This window comes from Phalangium opilio, unplaced genomic scaffold (genome assembly GCF_054372755.1).
Source record: "Phalangium opilio isolate 3A_F unplaced genomic scaffold, DU_Popi_V2 ptg000054l_1, whole genome shotgun sequence".
NCBI classification, from domain to species: domain Eukaryota; kingdom Metazoa; phylum Arthropoda; class Arachnida; order Opiliones; family Phalangiidae; genus Phalangium; species Phalangium opilio.
The window spans coordinates 6,081,518-6,096,908 of record NW_028324173.1 but is presented as its reverse complement, the minus strand read 5'-3'; positions in this window follow the sequence as shown (position 1 = coordinate 6,096,908).

The window sequence follows — 15,391 nt, the reverse complement described above, 5'->3', positions numbered from 1 at the left end:
TTTCGATTGTTCAATAAATAAAAATGAACCTCGATTTTTAATAATATTTTGAAAATCGACGTTTCTCGGCCAGAGAAAAACATTTTGAGAATTTTTTCACTATTTTAAAATATAACCATTGAAACCACTATTTTTGTACTTTTTGCTTTAATTCAATTAAATATAACGATATTCATTCAAAAAATTGTTCAAATTCAATTTTCAATAAGAAATCGTTGTCACGGATTTTGTATCTTGAAGAAAAAAAACATGCGATTTTTTCGGTACACTTTTGAATGAATTTTTTTCTGGACAAACTTTTGACCGAATTCAGCTTTATTACCTATAAAATACTCATTAAAAGTGATTTCATCTCGATTGATCAATAAATAAAATTGAACCTCGATTTTTAATAACATTTTCAAAATCGACGTTTCTCGGCCAGAGAAAAACATTTTGAGAATTTTTTCACTATTTTAAAATATAACCATTGAAACCATTATTTTTGTACTTTTTGCTTTAATTCAAGCAAATATAACGATATTCATCCAAAAAACTGCTAAAATTCAATTTCCAATAAGAAATCATTGTCACGGATTTTGAATCTTGAAGAAAAAAAACATGCGATTTTTTCGGTACACTTTTGAATGCATTTTTTTTCTGGACAAATTTTTACCGAATTCAGCTTTATTACCTATAAAATACTCATAAAAAAGTGATTTCATATCGATTGATCAATAAATAAAAATGTACCTTTATTTTTAATAACATTTTCAAAATCGACGTTTCTCGGCCAGAGAAGCACATTTTGAGAATTTTTTCACTATTTTAAAATATAACCACTGAAACCACTATTTTTGTTCTTTTTGCTTTAATTCAAGCAAATATAACGATATTCATTCAAAAAACTGTTCAAATTCAATTTTCAATAAGAAATCGTTGTCACGGATTTTGCATCTTGAAGAAAAAAAAACATGCGATTTTTTCAGTAAACTTTTTAATGCATTTTTTTCTGGATAAATATTTGACCGAATTCAAATTAATTACCTATAAAATACTCACTAAAAGTGATTTCATTTCGATTGTTCAATAAATAAAAATGAACCTCGATTTTTAATAATATTTTGAAAATCGACGTTTCTCGGCCAGAGAAAAACATTTTGAGAATTTTTTCACTATTTTAAAATATAACCATTGAAACCACTATTTTTGTACTTTTTGCTTTAATTCAATTAAATATAACGATATTCATTCAAAAAATTGTTCAAATTCAATTTTCAATAAGAAATCGTTGTCACGGATTTTGTATCTTGAAGAAAAAAAACATGCGATTTTTTCGGTACACTTTTGAATGCATTTTTTTCTGGACAAACTTTTGACCGAATTCAGCTTTATTACCTATAAAATACTCATTAAAAGTGATTTCATCTCGATTGATCAATAAATAAAATTGAACCTCGATTTTTAATAACATTTTCAAAATCGACGTTTCTCGGCCAGAGAAAAACATTTTGAGAATTTTTTCACTATTTTAAAATATAACCACTGAAACCATTATTTTTGTACTTTTTGCTTTAATTCAAGCAAATATAACGATATTCATACAAAAAACTGTTAAAATTCAATTTCCAATCAGAAATTGTTGTCATGGATTTTGTATCTTGAAGAAAAAATTCATGCGATTTTTTCGCTACACTTTTGAATGCATTTTTTTCCGGACAAATTTTTTACCGAATTCAGCTTTATTACCTATAAAATACTCATTAAAAGTGATTTCATCTCGATTGATCAATAAATAAAATTGAACCTCGAATTTTAATTACATTTTGAAAATCGACGTTTCTCGGCCAGAGAAGCACATTTTGAGAATTTTTTCACTATTTTCAAATATAACCACTGAAACCATTTTTTTTGTACTTTTTGCTTTAATTCAAGCAAATATAACGATATACATCCAAAAAACTGTTAAAATTCAATTTCCAATAAGAAATCGTTGTCACGGATTTTGTATCTTGAAGAAAAAAATATGCGATTTTTTCGGTACACTTTTGAATGCATTTTTTTCTGGACGAATTTTTGACCGAATTCAGCTTATTTACCTATACAATACTCATTAAAAGTGATTTCATATCGATTGATCAATAAATAAAAATGTACCTTTATTTTTAATAACATTTTCAAAATCGACGTTTCTCGGCCAGAGAAGCACATTTTGAGAATTTTTTCACTATTTTAAAATATAACCACTGAAACCACTATTTTTGTTCTTTTTGCTTTAATTCAAGCAAATATAACGATATTCATTCAAAAAACTGTTCAAATTCAATTTTCAATAAGAAATCGTTGTCACGGATTTTGTATCTTGAAGAAAAAAAACATGCGATTTTTTCGGTACACTTTTGAATGCATTTTTTTCTGGACAAATTTTTGACCAGATCAAATTAATTACCTATAATATACTCATTAAAAGTGATTTCATCTCGATAGATCAATAAATAAAATTGAACCTCGATTTTTAATAACATTTTCAAAATCGACGTTTCTCGGCCAGAGAAAAACATTTTGAGAATTTTTTCACTATTTTAAAATATAACCATTGAAACCATTATTTTTGTACTTTTTGCTTTAATTCAAGCAAATATAACGATATTCATCCAAAAAACTGCTAAAATTCAATTTCCAATAAGAAATCGTTGTCACGGATTTTGTATCTTGAAGAAAAAAAACATGCGATTTTTTCGGTACACTTTTGAATGCATATTTTTCTGGACAAATTTTTACCGAATTCAGCTTTATTACCTATAAAATACTCATTAAAAGTGATTTCATCTCGATTGATCAATAAATAAAATTGAGCCTTGATTTTTAATTACATTTTCAAAATCGACGTTTCTCGGCCAGAGAAGCACATTTTGAGAATTTTTTCACTATTTTAAAATATAACCATTGAAACCATTATTTTTGTACTTTTTGCTTTAATTCAAGCAAATATAACGATATTCATCCAAAAAACTGTTAAAATTCAATTTCCAATAAGAAATCGTTGTCACGGATTTTGTATCTTGAAGAAAAAAAACATGCGATTTTTTCGGTACACTTTTTAATGAATTTTTTTTCTGGACAAATTTTTGACCGAATTCAGCTTATTTACCTATAAAATACTCATTAAAAGTGATTTCATATCGATTGATCAATAGATAAAAATGTACCTTTATTTTTAATAACATTTTCAAAATCGACTTTTCTCTGCCAGAGAAGCACATTTTGAGAATTTTTTCACTATTTTAAAATATAACCACTGAAACCACTATTTTTGTACTTTTTGCTTTAATTCAAGCAAATGTAACAATATTCATTCAAAAAACTGTTCAAATTCATTTTTCAATAAGAAATCGTTGTCACGGATTTTGTATCTTGAAGAAAAAAAACATGCGATTTTTTCGGTACACTTTTTAATGCATTTTTTTCTGGACAAATGTTTGACCGAATTCAAATAAATTACCTATAAAATACTCATTAAAAGTGATTTCATTTCGATTGATCAATAAATAAAAATGAACCTCGATTTTTAATAACATTTTCAAAATCGACGTTTCTCGGCCAGAGAAAAACCTTTTGAGAATTTTTTCTTTATTTTAAAATATAACCATTGAAACCATTATTTTTGTAATTTTTGCTTTAATTCAAGCAAATACAACGATATTCATACAAAAAACTGTTAAAATTCAATTTCCAATAAGAAATCGTTGTCACGGATTTTGTATCTTGAAGAAAAAAAGCATGCGATTTTTTCGGTACACTTTTGAATGAATTTTTTTCTGGACAAATTTTTGACCGAATTCAGCTTATTTACCTATAAAATACTCATTAAAAGTGATTTCATATCGATTGATCAATAAATAAAAATGTACCTTTATTTTTAATAACATTTTCAAAATCGACGTTTCTCGGCCAGAGAAGCACATTTTGAGAATTTTTTCACTATTTTAAAATATAACCACTGAAACCACTATTTTTGTTCTTTTTGCTTTAATTCAAGCAAATATAACGATATTCATTCAAAAAACTGTTCAAATTCAATTTTCAATAAGAAATCGTTGTCACGGATTTTGCATCTTGAAGAAAAAAAACATGCGATTTTTTCAGTAAACTTTTTAATGCATTTTTTTCTGGACAAATATTTGACCGAATTCAAATTAATTACCTATAAAATACTCACTAAAAGTGATTTCAATTCGATTGATCAATAAATAAAAATGAACCTCGATTTTTAATAATATTTTGAAAATCGACGTTTCTCGGCCAGAGAAAAACATTTTGAGAATTTTTTCACTATTTTAAAATATAACCATTGAAACCACTATTTTTGTACTTTTTGCTTTAATTCAATTAAATATAACGATATTCATTCAAAAAATTGTTCAAATTCAATTTTCAATAAGAAATCGTTGTCACGGATTTTGTATCTTGAAGAAAAAAAACATGCGATTTTTTCGGTACACTTTTGAATGCATTTTTTTCTGGACAAACTTTTGTCCGAATTCAGCTTTATTACCTATAAAATACTCATTAAAAGTGATTTCATCTCGATTGATCAATAAATAAAATTGAACCTCGATTTTTAATAACATTTTCAAAATCGACGTTTCTCGGCCAGAGAAAAACATTTTGAGAATTTTTTCACTATTTTAAAATATAACCATTGAAACCATTATTTTTGTACTTTTTGCTTTAATTCAAGCAAATATAACGATATTCATCCAAAAAACTGCTAAAATTCAATTTCCAATAAGAAATCATTGTCACGGATTTTGAATCTTGAAGAAAAAAAACATGCGATTTTTTCGGTACACTTTTGAATGCATTTTTTTTCTGGACAAATTTTTACCGAATTCAGCTTTATTACCTATAAAATACTCATTAAAAGTGATTTCATATCGATTGATCAATAAATAAAAATGTACCTTTATTTTTAATAACATTTTCAAAATCGACGTTTCTCGGCCAGAGAAGCACATTTTGAGAATTTTTTCACTATTTTAAAATATAACCACTGAAACCACTATTTTTGTTCTTTTTGCTTTAATTCAAGCAAATATAACGATATTCATTCAAAAAACTGTTCAAATTCAATTTTCAATAAGAAATCGTTGTCACGGATTTTGCATCTTGAAGAAAAAAAACATGCGATTTTTTCAGTAAACTTTTTAATGCATTCTTTTCTGGACAAATATTTGACCGAATTCAAATTAATTACCTATAAAATACTCACTAAAAGTGATTTCATTTCGATTGTTCAATAAATAAAAATGAACCTCGATTTTTAATAATATTTTGAAAATCGACGTTTCTCGGCCAGAGAAAAACATTTTGAGAATTTTTTCACTATTTTAAAATATAACCATTGAAACCACTATTTTTGTACTTTTTGCTTTAATTCAATTAAATATAACGATATTCATTCAAAAAATTGTTCAAATTCAATTTTCAATAAGAAATCGTTGTCACGGATTTTGTATCTTGAAGAAAAAAAACATGCGATTTTTTCGGTACACTTTTGAATGAATTTTTTTCTGGACAAACTTTTGACCGAATTCAGCTTTATTACCTATAAAATACTCATTAAAAGTGATTTCATCTCGATTGATCAATAAATAAAATTGAACCTCGATTTTTAATAACATTTTCAAAATCGACGTTTCTCGGCCAGAGAAAAACATTTTGAGAATTTTTTCACTATTTTAAAATATAACCATTGAAACCATTATTTTTGTACTTTTTGCTTTAATTCAAGCAAATATAACGATATTCATCCAAAAAACTGCTAAAATTCAATTTCCAATAAGAAATCATTGTCACGGATTTTGAATCTTGAAGAAAAAAAACATGCGATTTTTTCGGTACACTTTTGAATGCATTTTTTTTCTGGACAAATTTTTACCGAATTCAGCTTTATTACCTATAAAATACTCATTAAAAGTGATTTCATATCGATTGATCAATAAATAAAAATGTACCTTTATTTTTAATAACATTTTCAAAATCGACGTTTCTCGGCCAGAGAAGCACATTTTGAGAATTTTTTCACTATTTTAAAATATAACCACTGAAACCACTATTTTTGTTCTTTTTGCTTTAATTCAAGCAAATATAACGATATTCATTCAAAAAACTGTTCAAATTCAATTTTCAATAAGAAATCGTTGTCACGGATTTTGCATCTTGAAGAAAAAAAACATGCGATTTTTTCAGTAAACTTTTTAATGCATTTTTTTCTGGATAAATATTTGACCGAATTCAAATTAATTACCTATAAAATACTCACTAAAAGTGATTTCATTTCGATTGTTCAATAAATAAAAATGAACCTCGATTTTTAATAATATTTTGAAAATCGACGTTTCTCGGCCAGAGAAAAACATTTTGAGAATTTTTTCACTATTTTAAAATATAACCATTGAAACCACTATTTTTGTACTTTTTGCTTTAATTCAATTAAATATAACGATATTCATTCAAAAAATTGTTCAAATTCAATTTTCAATAAGAAATCGTTGTCACGGATTTTGTATCTTGAAGAAAAAAAACATGCGATTTTTTCGGTACACTTTTGAATGCATTTTTTTCTGGACAAACTTTTGACCGAATTCAGCTTTGTTACCTATAAAATACTCATTAAAAGTGATTTCATCTCGATTGATCAATAAATAAAATTGAACCTCGATTTTTAATAACATTTTCAAAATCGACGTTTCTCGGCCAGAGAAAAACATTTTGAGAATTTTTTCACTATTTTAAAATATAACCATTGAAACCATTATTTTTGTACTTTTTGCTTTAATTCAAGCAAATATAACGATATTCATCCAAAAAACTGCTAAAATTCAATTTCCAATAAGAAATCGTTGTCACGGATTTTGAATCTTGAAGAAAAAAAACATGCGAATTTTTCGGTACACTTTTGAATGCATTTTTTTCTGGACAAATTTTTACCGAATTCAGCTTTATTACCTATAAAATACTCATTAAAAGTGATTTCATCTCGATTGATCAATAAATAAAATTGAACCTTGATTTTTAATTACATTTTCAAAATCGCCTTTTATCGGCCAGAGAAGCACATTTTGAGAATTGTTTCACTATTTTAAAATATAACCATTGAAACCATTATTTTTGTACTTTTTGCTTTAATTCAAGCAAATATAACGATATTCATCCAAAAAACTGTTAAAATTCAATTTCCAATAAGAAATCGTTGTCACGGATTTTGTATCTTGAAGAAAAAAAACATGCGATTTTTTCGGTACACTTTTTAATGAATTTTTTTTCTGGACAAATTTTTGACCGAATTCAGCTTATTTACCTATATAATACTCATTAAAAGTGATTTCATATCGATTGATCAATAGATAAAAATGTACATTTATTTTTAATAACATTTTCAAAATCGACTTTTCTCTGCCAGAGAAGCACATTTTGAGAATTTTTTCACTATTTTAAAATATAACCACTGAAACCACTATTTTTGTACTTTTTGCTTTAATTCAAGCAAATGTAACAATATTCATTCAAAAAACTGTTCAAATTCAATTTTCAATAAGAAATCGTTGTCACGGATTTTGTATCTTGAAGAAAAAAAACATGCGATTTTTTCGGTACACTTTTTAATGCATTTTTTTCTGGACAAATGTTTGACCGAATTCAAATAAATTACCTATAAAATACTCATTAAAAGTGATTTCATTTCGATTGATCAATAAATAAAAATGAACCTCGATTTTTAATAACATTTTCAAAATCGACGTTTCTCGGCCAGAGAAAAACATTTTGAGAATTTTTTCTTTATTTTAAAATATAACCATTGAAACCATTATTTTTGTAATTTTTGCTTTAATTCAAGCAAATATAACGATATTCATACAAAAAACTGTTAAAATTCAATTTCCAATAAGAAATCGTTGTCACGGATTTTGTATCTTGAAGAAAAAAGCATGCGATTTTTTCGGTACACTTTTGAATGAATTTTTTTCTGGACAAATTTTTGACCGAATTCAGCTTATTTACCTATAAAATACTCATTAAAAGTGATTTCATATCGATTGATCAATAAATAAAAATGTACCTCGATTTTTAATAACATTTTCAGAATCGACGTTTCTCGGCCAGAGAAAAACATTTTGAGAATTTTTTCACTATTTTAAAATATAACCATTGAAACCATTATTTTTGTACTTTTTGCTTTAATTCAAGCAAATATAACGATATTCATCCAAAAAACTGCTAAAATTCAATTTCCAATAAGAAATCGTTGTCACGGATTTTGAATCTTGAAGAAAAAAAACATGCGATTTTTTCGGTACACTTTTGAATGCATTTTTTTCTGGACAAATTTTTGACCGAATTCAGCTTATTTACCTATAAAATACTCATTAAAAGTGATTTCATATCGATTGATCAATAAATAAAAATGTACCTCGATTTTTAATAACATTTTCAGAATCGACGTTTCTCGGCCAGAGAAGCACATTTTGAGAATTTTTTCACTATTTTAAATTATAACCATTGAAACCATTATTTTTGTACTTTTTGCGTTAATTCAAGCAAATATAACGATATTCATCCAAAAAACTGTTCAAATTCAATTTTCAATAAGAAATCGTTGTCACGGATTTTGCATCTTGAAGAAAAAAAAACATGCGATTTTTTCAGTAAACTTTTTAATGCATTTTTTTCTGGACAAATATTTGACCGAATTCAAATTAATTACCTATAAAATACTCACTAAAAGTGATTTCATTTCGATTGTTCAATAAATAAAAATGAACCTCGATTTTTAATAATATTTTGAAAATCGACGTTTCTCGGCCTGAGAAAAACATTTTGAGAATTTTTTCACTATTTTAAAATATAACCATTGAAACCACTATTTTTGTACTTTTTGCTTTAATTCAATTAAATATAACGATATTCATTCAAAAAATTGTTCAAATTCAATTTTCAATAAGAAATCGTTGTCACGGATTTTGTATCTTGAAGAAAAAAAACATGCCATTTTTTCGGTACACTTTTGAATGCATTTTTTTCTGGACAAACTTTTGACCGAATTCAGCTTTATTACCTATAAAATACTCATTAAAAGTGATTTCATCTCGATTGATCAATAAATAAAATTGAACCTCGATTTTTAATAACATTTTCAAAATCGACGTTTCTCGGCCAGAGAAGCACATTTTTGAGAATTTTTTCACTATTTTAAAATATAACCATTGAAACCATTATTTTTGTACTTTTTGCTTTAATTCAAGCAAATATAACGATATTCATCCAAAAAACTGTTAAAATTCAATTTCCAATAAGAAATCGTTGTCACGGATTTTGTATCTTGAAGAAAAAAAACATGCGATTTTTTCGGTACACTTTTTAATGAATTTTTTTTCTGGACAAATTTTTGACCGAATTCAGCTTATTTACCTATAAAATACTCATTAAAAGTGATTTAATATCGATTGATAAATAGATAAAAATGTACCTTTATTTTTAATAACATTTTCAAAATCGACTTTTCTCTGCCAGAGAAGCACATTTTGAGAATTTTTTCACTATTTTAAAATATAACCACTGAAACCACTATTTTTGTACCTTTGGCTTTAATTCAAGCAAATGTAACAATATTCATTCAAAAAACTGTTCAAATTCAATTTTCAATAAGAAATCGTTGTCACGGATTTTGTATCTTGAAGAAAAAAAACATGCGATTTTTTCGGTACACTTTTTAATGCATTTTTTTCTGGACAAATGTTTGACCAAATTCAAATAAATTACCTATAAAATACTCATTAAAAGTGATTTCATTTCGATTGATCAATAAATAAAAATGAACCTCGATTTTTAATAACATTTTCAAAATCGACGTTTCTCGGCCAGAGAAAAACCTTTTGAGAATTTTTTCTTTATTTTAAAATATAACCATTGAAACCATTATTTTTGTAATTTTTGCTTTAATTCAAGCAAATACAACGATATTCATACAAAAAACTGTTAAAATTCAATTTCCAATAAGAAATCGTTGTCACGGATTTTGTATCTTGAAGAAAAAAAGCATGCGATTTTTTCGGTTCACTTTTGAATGAATTTTTTTCTGGACAAATTTTTGACCGAATTCAGCTTATTTACCTATAAAATACTCATTAAAAGTGATTTCATATCGATTGATCAATAAATAAAAATGTACCTTTATTTTTAATAACATTTTCAAAATCGACGTTTCTCGGCCAGAGAAGCACATTTTGAGAATTTTTTCACTATTTTAAAATATAACCACTGAAACCACTATTTTTGTTCTTTTTGCTTTAATTCAAGCAAATATAACGATATTCATTCAAAAAACTGTTCAAATTCAATTTTCAATAAGAAATCGTTGTCACGGATTTTGCATCTTGAAGAAAAAAAACATGCGATTTTTTCAGTAAACTTTTTAATGCATTTTTTTCTGGACAAATATTTGACCGAATTCAAATTAATTACCTATAAAATACTCACTAAAAGTGATTTCAATTCGATTGATCAATAAATAAAAATGAACCTCGATTTTTAATAACATTTTCAAAATCGACGTTTCTCGGCCAGAGAAAAACATTTTGAGAATTTTTTCTTTATTTTAAAATATAACCATTGAAACCATTATTTTTGTAATTTTTGCTTTAATTCAAGCAAATATAACGATATTCATACAAAAAACTGTTAAAATTCAATTTCCAATAAGAAATCGTTGTCACGGATTTTGTATCTTGAAGAAAAAAAGCATGCGATTTTTTCGGTACACTTTTGAATGAATTTTTTTCTGGACAAATTTTTGACCGAATTCAGCTTATTTACCTATAAAATACTCATTAAAAGTGATTTCATATCGATTGATCAATAAATAAAAATGTACCTCGATTTTTAATAACATTTTCAGAATCGACGTTTCTCGGCCAGAAAAAAACATTTTGAGAATTTTTTCACTATTTTAAAATATAACCATTGAAACCATTATTTTTGTACTTTTTGCTTTAATTCAAGCAAATATAACGATATTCATCCAAAAAACTGCTAAAATTCAATTTCCAATAAGAAATCGTTGTCACGGATTTTGAATCTTGAAGAAAAAAAACATGCGATTTTTTCGGTACACTTTTGAATGCATTTTTTTCTGGACAAATTTTTACCGAATTCAGCTTTATTACCTATAAAATACTCATTAAAAGTGATTTCATCTCGATTGATCAATAAATAAAATTGAACCTTGATTTTTAATTACATTTTCAAAATCGCCTTTTATCGGCCAGAGAAGCACATTTTGAGAATTGTTTCACTATTTTAAAATATAACCATTGAAACCATTATTTTTGTACTTTTTGCTTTAATTCAAGCAAATATAACGATATTCATCCAAAAAACTGTTAAAATTCAACTTCCAATAAGAAATCGTTGTCACGGATTTTGTATCTTGAAGAAAAAAAACATGCGATTTTTTCGGTACACTTTTTAATGAATTTTTTTTCTGGACAAATTTTTGACCGAATTCAGCTTATTTACCTATATAATACTCATTAAAAGTGATTTCATATTGATTGATCAATAGATAAAAATGTACATTTATTTTTAATAACATTTTCAAAATCGACTTTTCTCTGCCAGAGAAGCACATTTTGAGAATTTTTTCACTATTTTAAAATATAACCACTGAAACCACTATTTTTGTACTTTTTGCTTTAATTCAAGCAAATGTAACAATATTCATTCAAAAAACTGTTCAAATTCAATTTTCAATAAGAAATCGTTGTCACGGATTTTGTATCTTGAAGAAAAAAAACATGCGATTTTTTCGGTACACTTTTTAATGCATTTTTTTCTGGACAAATGTTTGACCGAATTCAAATAAATTACCTATAAAATACTCATTAAAAGTGATTTCATTTCGATTGATCAATAAATAAAAATGAACCTCGATTTTTAATTACATTTTCAAAATCGCCTTTTATCGGCCAGAGAAGCACATTTTGAGAATTGTTTCACTATTTTAAAATATAACCATTGAAACCATTATTTTTGTACTTTTTGCTTTAATTCAAGCAAATATAACGATATTCATCCAAAAAACTGTTAAAATTCAACTTCCAATAAGAAATCGTTGTCACGGATTTTGTATCTTGAAGAAAAAAAACATGCGATTTTTTCGGTACACTTTTTAATGAATTTTTTTTCTGGACAAATTTTTGACCGAATTCAGCTTATTTACCTATATAATACTCATTAAAAGTGATTTCATATTGATTGATCAATAGATAAAAATGTACATTTATTTTTAATAACATTTTCAAAATCGACTTTTCTCTGCCAGAGAAGCACATTTTGAGAATTTTTTCACTATTTTAAAATATAACCACTGAAACCACTATTTTTGTACTTTTTGCTTTAATTCAAGCAAATGTAACAATATTCATTCAAAAAACTGTTCAAATTCAATTTTCAATAAGAAATCGTTGTCACGGATTTTGTATCTTGAAGAAAAAAAACATGCGATTTTTTCGGTACACTTTTTAATGCATTTTTTTCTGGACAAATGTTTGACCGAATTCAAATAAATTACCTATAAAATACTCATTAAAAGTGATTTCATATCGATTGATCAATAAATAAAAATGTACCTTTATTTTTAATAACATTTTCAAAATCGACGTTTCTCGGCCAGAGAAGCACATTTTGAGAATTTTTTCACTATTTTAAAATATAACCACTGAAACCACTATTTTTGTTCTTTTTGCTTTAATTCAAGCAAATATAACGATATTCATTCAAAAAACTGTTCAAATTCAATTTTCAATAAGAAATCGTTGTCACGGATTTTGCATCTTGAAGAAAAAAACATGCGATTTTTTCAGTAAACTTTTTAATGCATTTTTTTCTGGACAAATATTTGACCGAATTCAAATTAATTACCTATAAAATACTCACTAAAAGTGATTTCATTTCGATTGTTCAATAAATAAAAATGAACCTCGATTTTTAATAATATTTTGAAAATCGACGTTTCTCGGCCAGAGAAAAACATTTTGAGAATTTTTTCACTATTTTAAAATATAACCATTGAAACCACTATTTTTGTACTTTTTGCTTTAATTCAATTAAATATAACGATATTCATTCAAAAAATTGTTCAAATTCAATTTTCAATAAGAAATCGTTGTCACGGATTTAGTATCTTGAAGAAAAAAAACATGCCATTTTTTCGGTACACTTTTGAATGCATTTTTTTCTGGACAAACTTTTGACCGAATTCAGCTTTATTACCTATAAAATACTCATTAAAAGTGATTTCATCTCGATTGATCAATAAATAAAATTGAACCTCGATTTTTAATAACATTTTCAAAATCGACGTTTCTCGGCCAGAGAAAAACATTTTGAGAATTTTTTCACTATTTTAAAATATAACCATTGAAACCATTATTTTTGTACTTTTTGCTTTAATTCAAGCAAATATAACGATATTCATCCAAAAAACTGTTAAAATTCAATTTCCAATAAGAAATCGTTGTCACGGATTTTGTATCTTGAAGAAAAAAAACATGCGATTTTTTCGGTACACTTTTTAATGAATTTTTTTTCTGGACAAATTTTTGACCGAATTCAGCTTATTTACCTATAAAATACTCATTAAAAGTGATTTCATATCGATTGATCAATAGATAAAAATGTACCTTTATTTTTAATAACATTTTCAAAATCGACTTTTCTCTGCCAGAGAAGCACATTTTGAGAATTTTTTCACTATTTTAAAATATAACCACTGAAACCACTATTTTTGTACTTTTTGCTTTAATTCAAGCAAATGTAACAATATTCATTCAAAAAACTGTTCAAATTCAATTTTCAATAAGAAATCGTTGTCACGGATTTTGTATCTTGAAGAAAAAAAACATGCGATTTTTTCGGTACACTTTTTAATGCATTTTTTTCTGGACAAATGTTTGACCGAATTCAAATAAATTACCTATAAAATACTCATTAAAAGTGATTTCATTTCGATTGATCAATAAATAAAAATGAACCTCGATTTTTAATAACATTTTCAAAATCGACGTTTCTCGGCCAGAGAAAAAACATTTTGAGAATTTTTTCTTTATTTTAAAATATAACCATTGAAACCATTATTTTTGTAATTTTTGCTTTAATTCAAGCAAATATAACGATATTCATACAAAAAACTGTTAAAATTCAATTTCCAATAAGAAATCGTTGTCACGGATTTTGTATCTTGAAGAAAAAAAGCATGCGATTTTTTCGGTACACTTTTGAATGAATTTTTTTCTGGACAAATTTTTGACCGAATTCAGCTTATTTACCTATAAAATACTCATTAAAATGATTTCATATCGATTGATCAATAAATAAAAATGTACCTCGATTTTTAATAACATTTTCAGAATCGACGTTTCTCGGCCAGAGAAAAACATTTTGAGAATTTTTTCACTATTTTAAATTATAACCATTGAAACCATTATTTTTGTACTTTTTGCGTTAATTCAAGCAAATATAACGATATTCATCCAAAAAACAGTTAAAATTCAATTTTCAATTAGAAATCGTTGTCACGGATTTTGTATCTTGAAGAAAAAAAACATGCGATTTTTTCGGTACACTTTTTAATGAATTTTTTTCTGGACAAATTTTTGACCGAATTCAGCTTTATTACCTATAAAATACTCATTAAAAGTGATTTCATCTCGATTGATCAATAAATAAAATTGAACCTCGATTTTTAATTACATTTTCAAAATCGACGTTTCTCGGCCAGAGAAGCACATTTTGAGAATTTTTTCACTATTTTCAAATATAACCACTGAAACCATTTTTTTGTACTTTTTGCTTTAATTCAAGCAAATATAACGATATTCATCCAAAAAACTGTTAAAATTCAATTTCCAATAAGAAATCGTTGTCACGGATTTTGTATCTTGAAGAAAAAAAACATACGATTTTTTCGGTACACTTTTGAATACATTTTTTTCTGGACAAATTTTTGACCGAATTCAAATAAATTACCTATAAAATACTCATTAAAAGTGATTTCTTATCGATTGATCAATAAATAAAAATGTACCTCGAGTTTTAATAACATTTTCAAAATCGACGTTTCTCGGCCAGAGAAGCACATTTTGAGAATTTTTTCACTATTTTAAAATATAACCACTGAAACCATTATTTTTGTACTTTTTGCTTTAATTCAAGCAAATATAACGATATTCATAGAAAAAACTGTTAAAATTCAATTTCCAATAAGAAATCGTTGTCACGGATTTTGTATCTTGAAGAAAAAAAACATGCGATTTTTTCGGTACACTTTTGAATGCATTTTTTTCTGGACAAA